The following is a 10,116-nucleotide window of genomic DNA, read 5'->3' as shown; positions in this document are numbered from 1 at the left end:
TGTAATTTTGTGACTGCATTTCTTCACTTAGGATAATGTTTCCATGGCTTGTCCATGTTGTAGCATTTGTCAGAATTCCAGAGAGAGAGAGAGAGAGAGAGAGAGAGAGAAATGGATATATGCATGCAAATACACATATTTGTTTATATATAGTAATTGAACTGGCAGGTATTCATATTAGAATATATCCCACATAATAGATAATGGGATAGACAGGGTGATGGGGATTCCAAATCACCAAAGACCTGCTAGGCAAAAGCTTTGAGCGGATGTCTTGTGAATGGAGGGTGGAGTGAGCACAGAAACACCCGCTGCTGGTTTCTCCCTGCAGTAGCTGGTGTCACAGCAGCTCTAACAGTGAGCTCAGTAGCTCCTTAGAAACAGAAACCGGGTGTCCTGCTTCTACATTGGCTCCCGAGGTGACTGTCCCTGTGCCAATGAAAAGCACAGTTGGTATTTTAGGATGTCATGAAGAGGGTCTCCAGTAAGGGGCAGGAGAGAGCTGGTGGTAAGTGTGCTACTCCAAGCAGGCTATGGCGGAGAGGGAGAGCTTTTTATCATCCCAACTAAGACTCTTGTCTGGACACATGTCACACTGAACAGGATGCTAGAAAGAGGACTACATATGCAGACTTTTTCTCTAAGGCTCTTTCTTAGTCACTTCTAGACTAAAGCTGAGAGTGCCCATCTTGTGAATAGTCATTCTAGACAAGGCTTCTCTTCTTCTCAAAGTACCCAGCCTCTCCAGTCTCAATGACAGTACTGATGATTTTTACGTAACAACTAATGGTAAAATGAGAGATGGAGAAAGCCATTTTCTAGATCCCAGGTACCCAGGATATGAAGTGTGAGGACACTTTTGGTTTTGTCAGTATTTTGTTTGTAATTACTTAAGTTTAAAATTCCCAACAACACCCATGTCTATAAGTTTCAAAGGGAACTTCTCCCTCATCTTTTACTCCTGTACTTCTCTCTCACCATCACCATTGTTACCAACAGGTAATATTCCCTTCTGAATCTTCTATGTGTAGACAATCTTAGTGTGCATAGAGAGAACCAATGCACACTTCCCATCAGCAGTGGCAGGGTTCCAAGAGCCAGCAATGCCAACAGTAGGTCTAGGAGTTCCCTTTCCCATTAGGGACCTCCACTCAAGTAAAGATGGATTCTTCTTGACTATGACACAGAAAAGGATTTCAGATCAAGTCAGAGTAAAGCGTAGTTCGTAATTTTATTAATCATCATAGAGAACGGAAGGAATGAACAGGGTACATTTCTATTCCACCCTGTAGAAAGGAATCTGAACATAAGTATTATTACCAGCTGAATGCATCTTCACTGTTAATGACTTGTAGTGCTAGGAAGAAAATTCTGGGTCCTCTGCAGTAGCCCCTGGTGCTCCTAACCCCTGAGCCATCTCTCTAGCCACTGATACCCCTGTTTAAAAGGTGTGTTTTATTTTAAATTATATGTATGTGTCTTTGTATGGTAAAGTGCTTCTAAATGCAGATGCCCTTAGGGGCACTGGATCCTGTGTATCTTTCTGGTGCATGTTAGCCACCAGATGTAAATGCTGGGAACACAAACTTAGATCCTCTGCATAAACAGTACATGATCTTAACTAGTGAGTCATCACTCTTGGAAAAATTACTGGAAGAAGAGGGAGTATATCGTTGGTGTAGTAAATGGTTATAGCTCACTGGAATGAGGTGGGACCCAACCTTCTCTAAAAACAAGTCTTATCTACAACTGATAAACCCAACTATTTGGTTCTATTTGATAGAAACTAATGGGGAACAATGGTAAGTAGGCAATAATTTCTGCCACATCTTTACATCAAAGAATAATCCATTCATTTAAAAGAGGGGGGAGAGGGAGAGAGGGAGGGAGGGAGAGAATGCTTTAAGGCTTTTATTTTAAGACACATGAAATAAATTCATTTAAACGGTTTAATATTTTCATAATATTTTTCACCAAGAACTGATATAAATCCCTGTCTATTCTGAGCCTGTTTTAAGAATTTTAATAACATTTTAGGTTTCCTTAATATAACTCTTGCATCTCTCTGGTTCAATATAAGCCCACATACATATTTTAGAGTGTTTGTGTAAATGACAAATGGAATCTTTCCCACTGTTGACAATCACTTGTAGGCACAAATCCCTCATGCCTTGCCACCTTTCTATAGTATGTCATGATGAAAGGTTCTTCACAACACCTAACAACATGAAATCTAACCTCAGGAGAACCACTCTCGACCTAATTTCTATCTGTGTGATTGTTTGGGTTTCTACTCCTATGATAAAACACCATCACCAAAACAACTTGGGCAATAAAGTGTTTACTTCATTTTACAGTTTACTGTCCATCTTCAAGAGAAACCAAGACAGAAACTTAAAGCAGAAACCCAGAGACAAGAACAGAAGCAAAGACCATAGAGGAATGCTGCTTACTGCCTTGCTCCCCAGGACATGCTCAGCCTCTCTTTATGTACACCCCAGAAACACTTTCCAGTGGTAGAATTGCCCTCATTGAGGGGGAACCCTATCATATCAATTATTAATCAATGTTCCACAGATTTGCCTATGATACTGAGACAGGGGCATTTTCTTGGTTGAAGTTCTTCTACCCAGATAACCCTAGCTTGTGTTAAGCTGACAGAAAACTAATGAGGGTGGTGACTCAGTCAAGTTACTACTCCTGATCAACTTCCTCATCTGCAGAACAAGTAATGATGCCTGTATAGTCTGTTACAAAGATTTAATTGAGTGTCACATATAAAGATTTAGATAGTCCTTGGTGCATACTGAGTTATATATTAAGATGGCATATAATTATAAAATAACATCTTGTTGTTTTCATGATACTGGGGATTGAAGCCAGGGTCTTGCCCATACAGGGAAAACCTTTCTGTCACTAAACAGAGTCCCAAGCCAGTTAATTTCAATCATTTTAAAAATAGAATATCTTGAGTTATCTAAGAATATAGTCAATGTATTAGCAAAAAGAAGTAGTGTTATTGCCCAAAGTTTACAATTGTTATTTGTTTTTATTGAATTTATCTTCCACTAATATAGAGGCACAGTGCTAGCTGTTTATATAATTAAAATTAGCATCATTCTAATTATGATATTTGAATTCAAGTCTTGGTAAAGAACTTCTTTTTAAGACCTGAAGATAGGTCTCAGTTAGGACCTAGGGATCATAAAGCCATAGGTTTGATTCCCAGTACCATACAAGCCTGGTGTGGTGGTACACACCTGTAATCACAGAACACAGGAGGCAGAGGCAAGAGTACAGGAAGTTCGTCATGCTTGGCTACTCAATGGGTATTAGGCCAGCCTAGGCTATATATGATCCTTTCTCAAAAACAAAGTCTTTATTTCATTGAATTGATGTATTCTTGTTTAATTTAAGGATGTTATTGGGAAAAGATGTAATTATTTATTTTTTTAATATTTACTTCTTATTAAATCTCTTTTGGCATCTAGTAAGAAGACTAGCAGATTTGTTGCATTAGACTGATCTGCTGATGTTGACATTGTTTATGTTGTTATGTTTAATTCTATTGCAGTTATTGTCCTTGTTTTTTCTCCTGCTGCCATGATAAAATACCCTGACAAATGAAACTTAAGGGAGGAAGGGCTTCCTTGGCTCACAATTCTAGGTGACACGCAGTCCATCATTTTGGGGAAGCAAGAGTAGCAAGAACAGCTAGTCATATCGTCAGTCAAGAGCAGAGAAAGTGGAACTGCACACATTCTTAACCTCCACTTACCTTTCCCTCTATTATACAGTTTAGAGCTCAAACCCATGACAATCCCCATGGATATGCCAAAGGCCAATGTGACCTAGACAGCTCTTAATTAAGAGTGTCTTCCCAAGAAGATGCAGAAGGAAGGAAGATTATAAGAGTGATGGATGACCCAAAGGAAACTGTTTTTCAGACTCAATGGGATTGATGCTCGTATGAACTCAGAGACTGTGGCAGCGGGTCCCCGCACTGAGAGGGAGAAGGGACAATCTATTTTCTCCAATTGGATAGTAACCCATACTCCAGGACCAGCTTAATGCCCAGGAATGTTGGCCAGCACAAAAAGATCTCTATGGATTTATTGTTGTTCTTTTTTTGATATATTTTGGTGAACTTTTTTGTTTTGTCCTTTTCTTTAGTCTTATGGATAGTTGTGTTTGATTTTTTAAATTATTCTTTTCTCATACAATACATCTCAATCACAGCCTCCTCTCCTTCCATACCTCCCAACACACACAACTCCCCTCTCCCTCAGATTCATGGCTCCTCTGTTTCTTTTCAGAAAAGGGCAGGCTTCCCAGTGATATCAACCAAACATGGCATAACAAGATGCAGTAAGTTGATTTTCATTTTATGGGAGTTTTTTAAGGGAGAGGAAGAGAGGAAGGGAAGCTGGAAGGAAGAGAGAGAGAGAGAGAGAGAGAGAGAGTTAAGTCAAGTGGGAAAGGAAGTAGGGGGAATCTGGGACAAGTTTGGTAATGAAAAACATGATCAAATATATTGTATGACAAAAATTAAATTTAAAAAGAGGAAAAAGCAAAGACTCCCTTCTCAGGAGACTCTAGATTGAGTCAAGCTGACAATTAAAACTAACTATTGTAGAGGCCTAAGTTACCATGCTGTTGAAGTTTCCTGTGATCTGGAGCTTAGGGCTGAGCACATGAATAAGAATGACTACCTGTCCAGCTGTCATCATTATACAACAGCAAAGCTTTCCATTTCCTCTGAAGTCAGGTCATGTATTACAACCAATGACATCCTATCCTACAGTGACTGTTGTCTGAACACCAGGTATGACCTTGTTTCCATGGCTCAAGAACCTGTCAGTGTGGTCATAACTGCTCAGATCGTGGACCTCTTGCTTGAATTATGTACACTGTGGGTTTTTTAACCGTATGTATATAGGTGGCAGAATTGAAGGTGGCTGGAGAATGCACATGTGCTGTAAGGGGCTGAAAATCTCTAAAGGAAGATCCCAGACTCACATAGTATATAAGGACAAAGAATATTTATTCTGCAGACATAACCAGCATACAGGGGTTAACCATTTTTTTTTGAAATGCCAACCCCAGACAAAGTTACATAGGCCTTCTTATAGGGAACCATAGGATCTCTCTAGAATGATTACATAATCCAAAATTGTATTAGTAGTCGCTACATGGTCTGCATTCCTATGTTATGAATATTTAGCCATAGAATGAGGTAGGGCTATCCAGCACAGCTGGCCCACCCTGAGATAAGACATTTCCCCATGTGTGTGGTTCTCCCCAGGCTGCTCTTTGGGAGGGGGTTTTATGACCTTGTTTATGGTCTGTTCCTGGAGATGATGCCTTGTGGCCTAGTTTCTGGGAGTTATGGTCTGTTCCTGGAACTAGTGTTTATGGTCTTTTTGAAACCAAACCTCGTCCTTAAATAGAGACAAATGGGGTTTATGCTGTCCTTTCAATGTGAGGACAGGTGCTTGCAGAGTCCAAAAGGGGACATCAGCCCCCATGGAGCTATAATGGCAGGTCGTTGCAAGCTATTCAAGGTAGGTGCTAGGAACTGAACCCGGGTCTTCTGCAAGTACATACGCTTAGCCACAGAGTCCTTTCTCCAGTCCCTATGTATGTTTTCATACTGTATGAGTAACATTTCATTACTGTGTAAATCCTAAAGCACTATACTCTGAGTTGGTACTGACCTGAAAAAGCCCTCCCACCTTCGTGTAACCTGAGCTGGCAAACATAAATTTAATAACTATTGTCTTCATCAGGGTTTTAGTGCTGGGAAAAGATAACTTGACCAAAGTGACCAAAGCAAAGCAACTCTTTTTTTTTTTTTTTTTTTTAGATATTTTCTTTATTGAGACAACTCTTTTTTTCTTTTCCTGAGACAGGGTTTCTCTGTGTAGCCCTGGCTGTCCTGGAATTCACTCTGTAGACCAGGCTGACCTCAAACTCAGAAATCCACCTGACTCTGCCTCCCAAGTGCTGGGATTAAAGGCATGCACCACCACTGCCCTGCTATTGAGGCAATTCTTATAAAGGACAATATTTAACCCTCTAGGGGGCTGGCTTATAGGTTCAGAGGTTCAGTCCATTATCATCAAGATGGGGAGCATGGCAGAATCCAGGCAGGCATGGTGCAGGAGATGCTGAGAGTTCTACATCTTGATCCAAAGGTAGCCCGGGAGAAGATTGTCTCCCAGGCAGCTAAGAAAAGGGTTTCCATGCCCACCCCCACAGTGACACACATCCTTCAATAAGGCCTAATAGTGTCAATTCCTAATAGTGTCCTAATAGTGTCCTAATAGTTTCAATTCCTGTGGCCCAAGCATATTCAAACCACCATAACAATAAAATAAGTTTTGTCATCACTGTTGACTTGATTTCCTTATTCTCTTGTAAAATAGAGAAAGAATTATAGTATTGAGGAAGAGAGGAACATGGCAGACTTAAAAGAAATCTTTTATGTTTATTGTGTTTGGGAATTGAGGTACATAGCAAAGAATTGTAGCATACTGTAGTTGCTGAATCTTTTAAAATGTGTAAGAAATACCAAAGAATGAGAGGTTACAATTAACATGTGTGTGTTTTACTTTTTTTGTTGTTGTTGTTGTTGGTTTTGTTGTTATTTCAGTCTCCATAAGTTCACACTGGCCTTGAATTCTTGACTTTCTCCATCCATTTCTCCCAAATGAAGAGCTAGGGTTCCAAGCATGCTCCACCACACTCAATTGACTCATGTTTTGAAAGACTTCATTAAGATCAGGAACTTGTCTTTATCTCACCTAATGCTTCCACAACAACTTTAACAGAATGTTATCCAAAATGAAAGCCTCACTTAAGAGGTACTGTGTCAGCTGGACTGGAGCTGCAAGCTGCAACCACAACATTCGGACCACAAGTTTCATGGCAGGCTGTGGGACATAGCTTGACTGGGGGCTCAAAAAACAACTCAAACAAACAAGACACAGACACACAAAGAAAGAAGAGGAAGCACTTGATATCTAATCTTTTGCTAGCCAGCTGATAGTATTGTGTGCAAGTCCAGACATCAATGAGTCTAAAAATAGCAGAGTTAGCTTTGGTTGCAAAGAAATGTAAGGAATGCCCTAGCATGTTTGCTTTGTTTCTGTTTTTCTTCTAGATCCACAGTGATAGTGACTGAGATGAATCAGAGTACAACTTTACTCAGGCCACAGGACCAGACGTCACAGGAAAGCTCTGGTTCATTCATTTCTTAGAGTGTAGATTTTCTCTCTATGATGGGTCCTAGGAACCATTCAGAATCGCCACAGCAGAATCAGCCTTAGCAAGATACCAACTTGGGACTAGCAAAGCAAGGAAGCAAATGAACAGGGTCACTTCCACACAATTTGGGGTGTTCTTTTTCTGTTATACATAAGTAAAACCTTCCTAACTGAACACAGGGCTGGTTAGTCGGGTCACAGAAAGGACACCACCGAGGCCTTCTTGCTTTAATCTGGAGAGAATGGTCCTGCCACTCATCCTCCAGTCACTCATTGGTTTATCTGATAATCCACTGGGAAGGCTGTAGAAAGAGCTCTACTGACTTTGCTGTGAGGGACTCTGTGGAAGAAGGGCATCCTCGTGCTTCAAAACATAAGGAAAACACGGGCAGGATGGTGCAGTGGTAATCCCAGTACCCAGGCGGTGCAGGCAGAAGCACAAGAATGAATGAAGAATATTGGTAAGTCAGGAAGAGCTGTGTAGCTCACCAGTGCCCACTCATTTTTGTGGTTCATAGACAATTCTTGGTCTAAATTTGATTTTTTAATGCATATACAGGATAGGAATATGGACCAGTAGCAATAAAGTCAGGTACTAACTTTTGACATTTTGCACTAAATGCTAGCTCCTTCTTGAACTCTTCCTCCAGGACCCCAAAGGCTATAGGGCTCAAAGAAGCCTGTCACGATGCCTGCTTGTGGCATGGTGGAGCAAGCAGATGAAGACAGCTGAGTCTAAAGATGCTTGACACTGAGTGATGGATTTTTACCCAGCTCTGTTTCCTGTTTTTACTGTTTGCTGTCTGCTCTAATGACACTGGTAGTGCAAAAATGTATCCCAGTCCATCAAGATGGTAACATCCATGCTACTTAAGCTGTCCAGTCAACCTTAACTTTTACCTCCTTGGGTTCAAATTCTAAGGCTAGCCAGGCAGGACATAATCCCAGCACTCAGGAACTGAGGCAGGAGGATTATAAGTTTGAGGCAGCACAGGCAGCATAGCAAACAAAGAAATCTATCTTGTGACCTTTATATGTCTAGAATTGCTTTTCTCTTTAAATCTTTCAGGCTATGTGGACTTTGGTGGTGGGGATCGTTTCTGGTTTAGGGTTTTACTGCTGTTGTTGTTTTGTTTTTCTTTTGAGACAGAATTTCAACGCACCCAAGGTTGGCTTTGAACTACCACAGATTAGCTTGAACTTCTTATCCATCTGTCTCTACCTTTCTAGTTCCAATTCCTGGAGTTGCAAGCGTGTACTGCCTTACAAAGTTGACCCTGCCCTGGGAATTGAACCTGAACCCAAGACTTCATGCAATCACTCTACTTAGCTACAAGCCCAGCCTATTATTAATGGGTTTTGTTTTGATCTTTTAAAATCTGCTGAGCTTTATAAATAAGTTTTCCTGTGTTGGCTTTCTCATAATGTATTTTTCTGGTCTGCTGGCAGTTTAATGAGTTCAGCCTGTGCCTTCTTGAACAAAGAGAAACTTGGGATATTGAGTGCATGTTAATTAGCTTCCAGAGCCAGTCTTCTCTTCTGAGGTCCAGAGATTTGGGGTGTTAAAGGATCATAAATATAAGCATATCATCTTACATTTGAGTAGTATGTATATTACAGCAGACTCTTAGTATCCCCCACCCTAGAATTCTACTGCTCATAACCAGATGGCATTAACCATAATCATTAACCATCAAGTTCTGAGTGCCCATGTCTCCAAGAACTGGCTTTCTGTTTTAATTACAGTAGCAACCCCTGGGAATTCTCACCTTTAGCCAATGCTCCTATTTCAGGCCAGAGACACAGTAAGAAATGAGGTGCATGTTAGAAAAGTCTTCTGAGAGTGGAGGTGAATTGGCATTTTATAAGCACACTCACGCTGTACCAAATGACACTAAATCTTTTCTGGGAAAGGTCAGATCTCTCAGGCTAATGACCATTCGCAGCTTAGACCTTTTTTCTTTCATGAACCTCCCAGGAACATCTGGGTGCTATTCCAGGACCAGGCTCTGGGATCCCAGCAGGAAAACAAAGATGCACATAATATGGCTCAGGAAAGCTCCTTGAACAGACTCTCTGGGTTGAATCCTGCCATACATTTATATGGAATGTGAGGTTGGAGGAAGATCTGGAAAGCCTTTGGATACGAGGTGTTTCCCAGGTGAACAGTGTCGGGGGGGAACACTGCTCAGAGATGACCGACCATCTCCTGGGTTTGGGATATGGCTCAGCAGGTAAAAGCACTGATTTCAAACCCTTGGTATCAGTAAAAATCCAGACGTGATTGCAAGAGTACAGGCTTGGAATCTCAGGGTTGTGGTGGGCAGAAATAGAAGGCTCCCTGCAGCTTGCTGGCTACCAGCCTAGCTCCAGGTTCGGAGTATAAGAAGTACATCATTCCGACCCATCAGGAGGCACAAGGACTCTGCTCTTTCCCAGCTCTCAGATAACACGTATTTGTCTCTGTTTACCATAGGGTGGAAAGATAGTTGACTGCTGGAATAGCTAATTTTATGTCAACCTGACACAAGCTGGAGTCTGGAGAGGAGGGACTGAGAAAACGCCTTCATAAAATCAGAATGTAGGCAAGCCACCAAGCAGCACCCCTCCACCGTCTGTTTATCAGCTCTGTTTCCAGGTTTCTGCCCTGTTTGAGTTCCTACCCTACTTCCTTCAGAGATGGGCTATGATGTGGAAGTGTAAGCCAAATAAGCCCTTTCCTCCCCAATTGGTTTTTGCTCGTGGTATTTCATCATAACAATTATAACCCTAATTAGGGCAGCTCCTGACTATCTACATAACAGGAAAGCAGGGCAGGGTCTCCATTCCCATTCCCCACCCCACCCCC

The sequence above is a fragment of the Mus caroli genome, chromosome 14 (assembly GCF_900094665.2).
Source record: "Mus caroli chromosome 14, CAROLI_EIJ_v1.1, whole genome shotgun sequence".
Taxonomy (NCBI): Eukaryota; Metazoa; Chordata; class Mammalia; order Rodentia; family Muridae; genus Mus; species Mus caroli.
The sequence above is the reverse complement of the archived record's forward strand: the minus strand, read 5'-3'. Positions refer to the sequence as shown.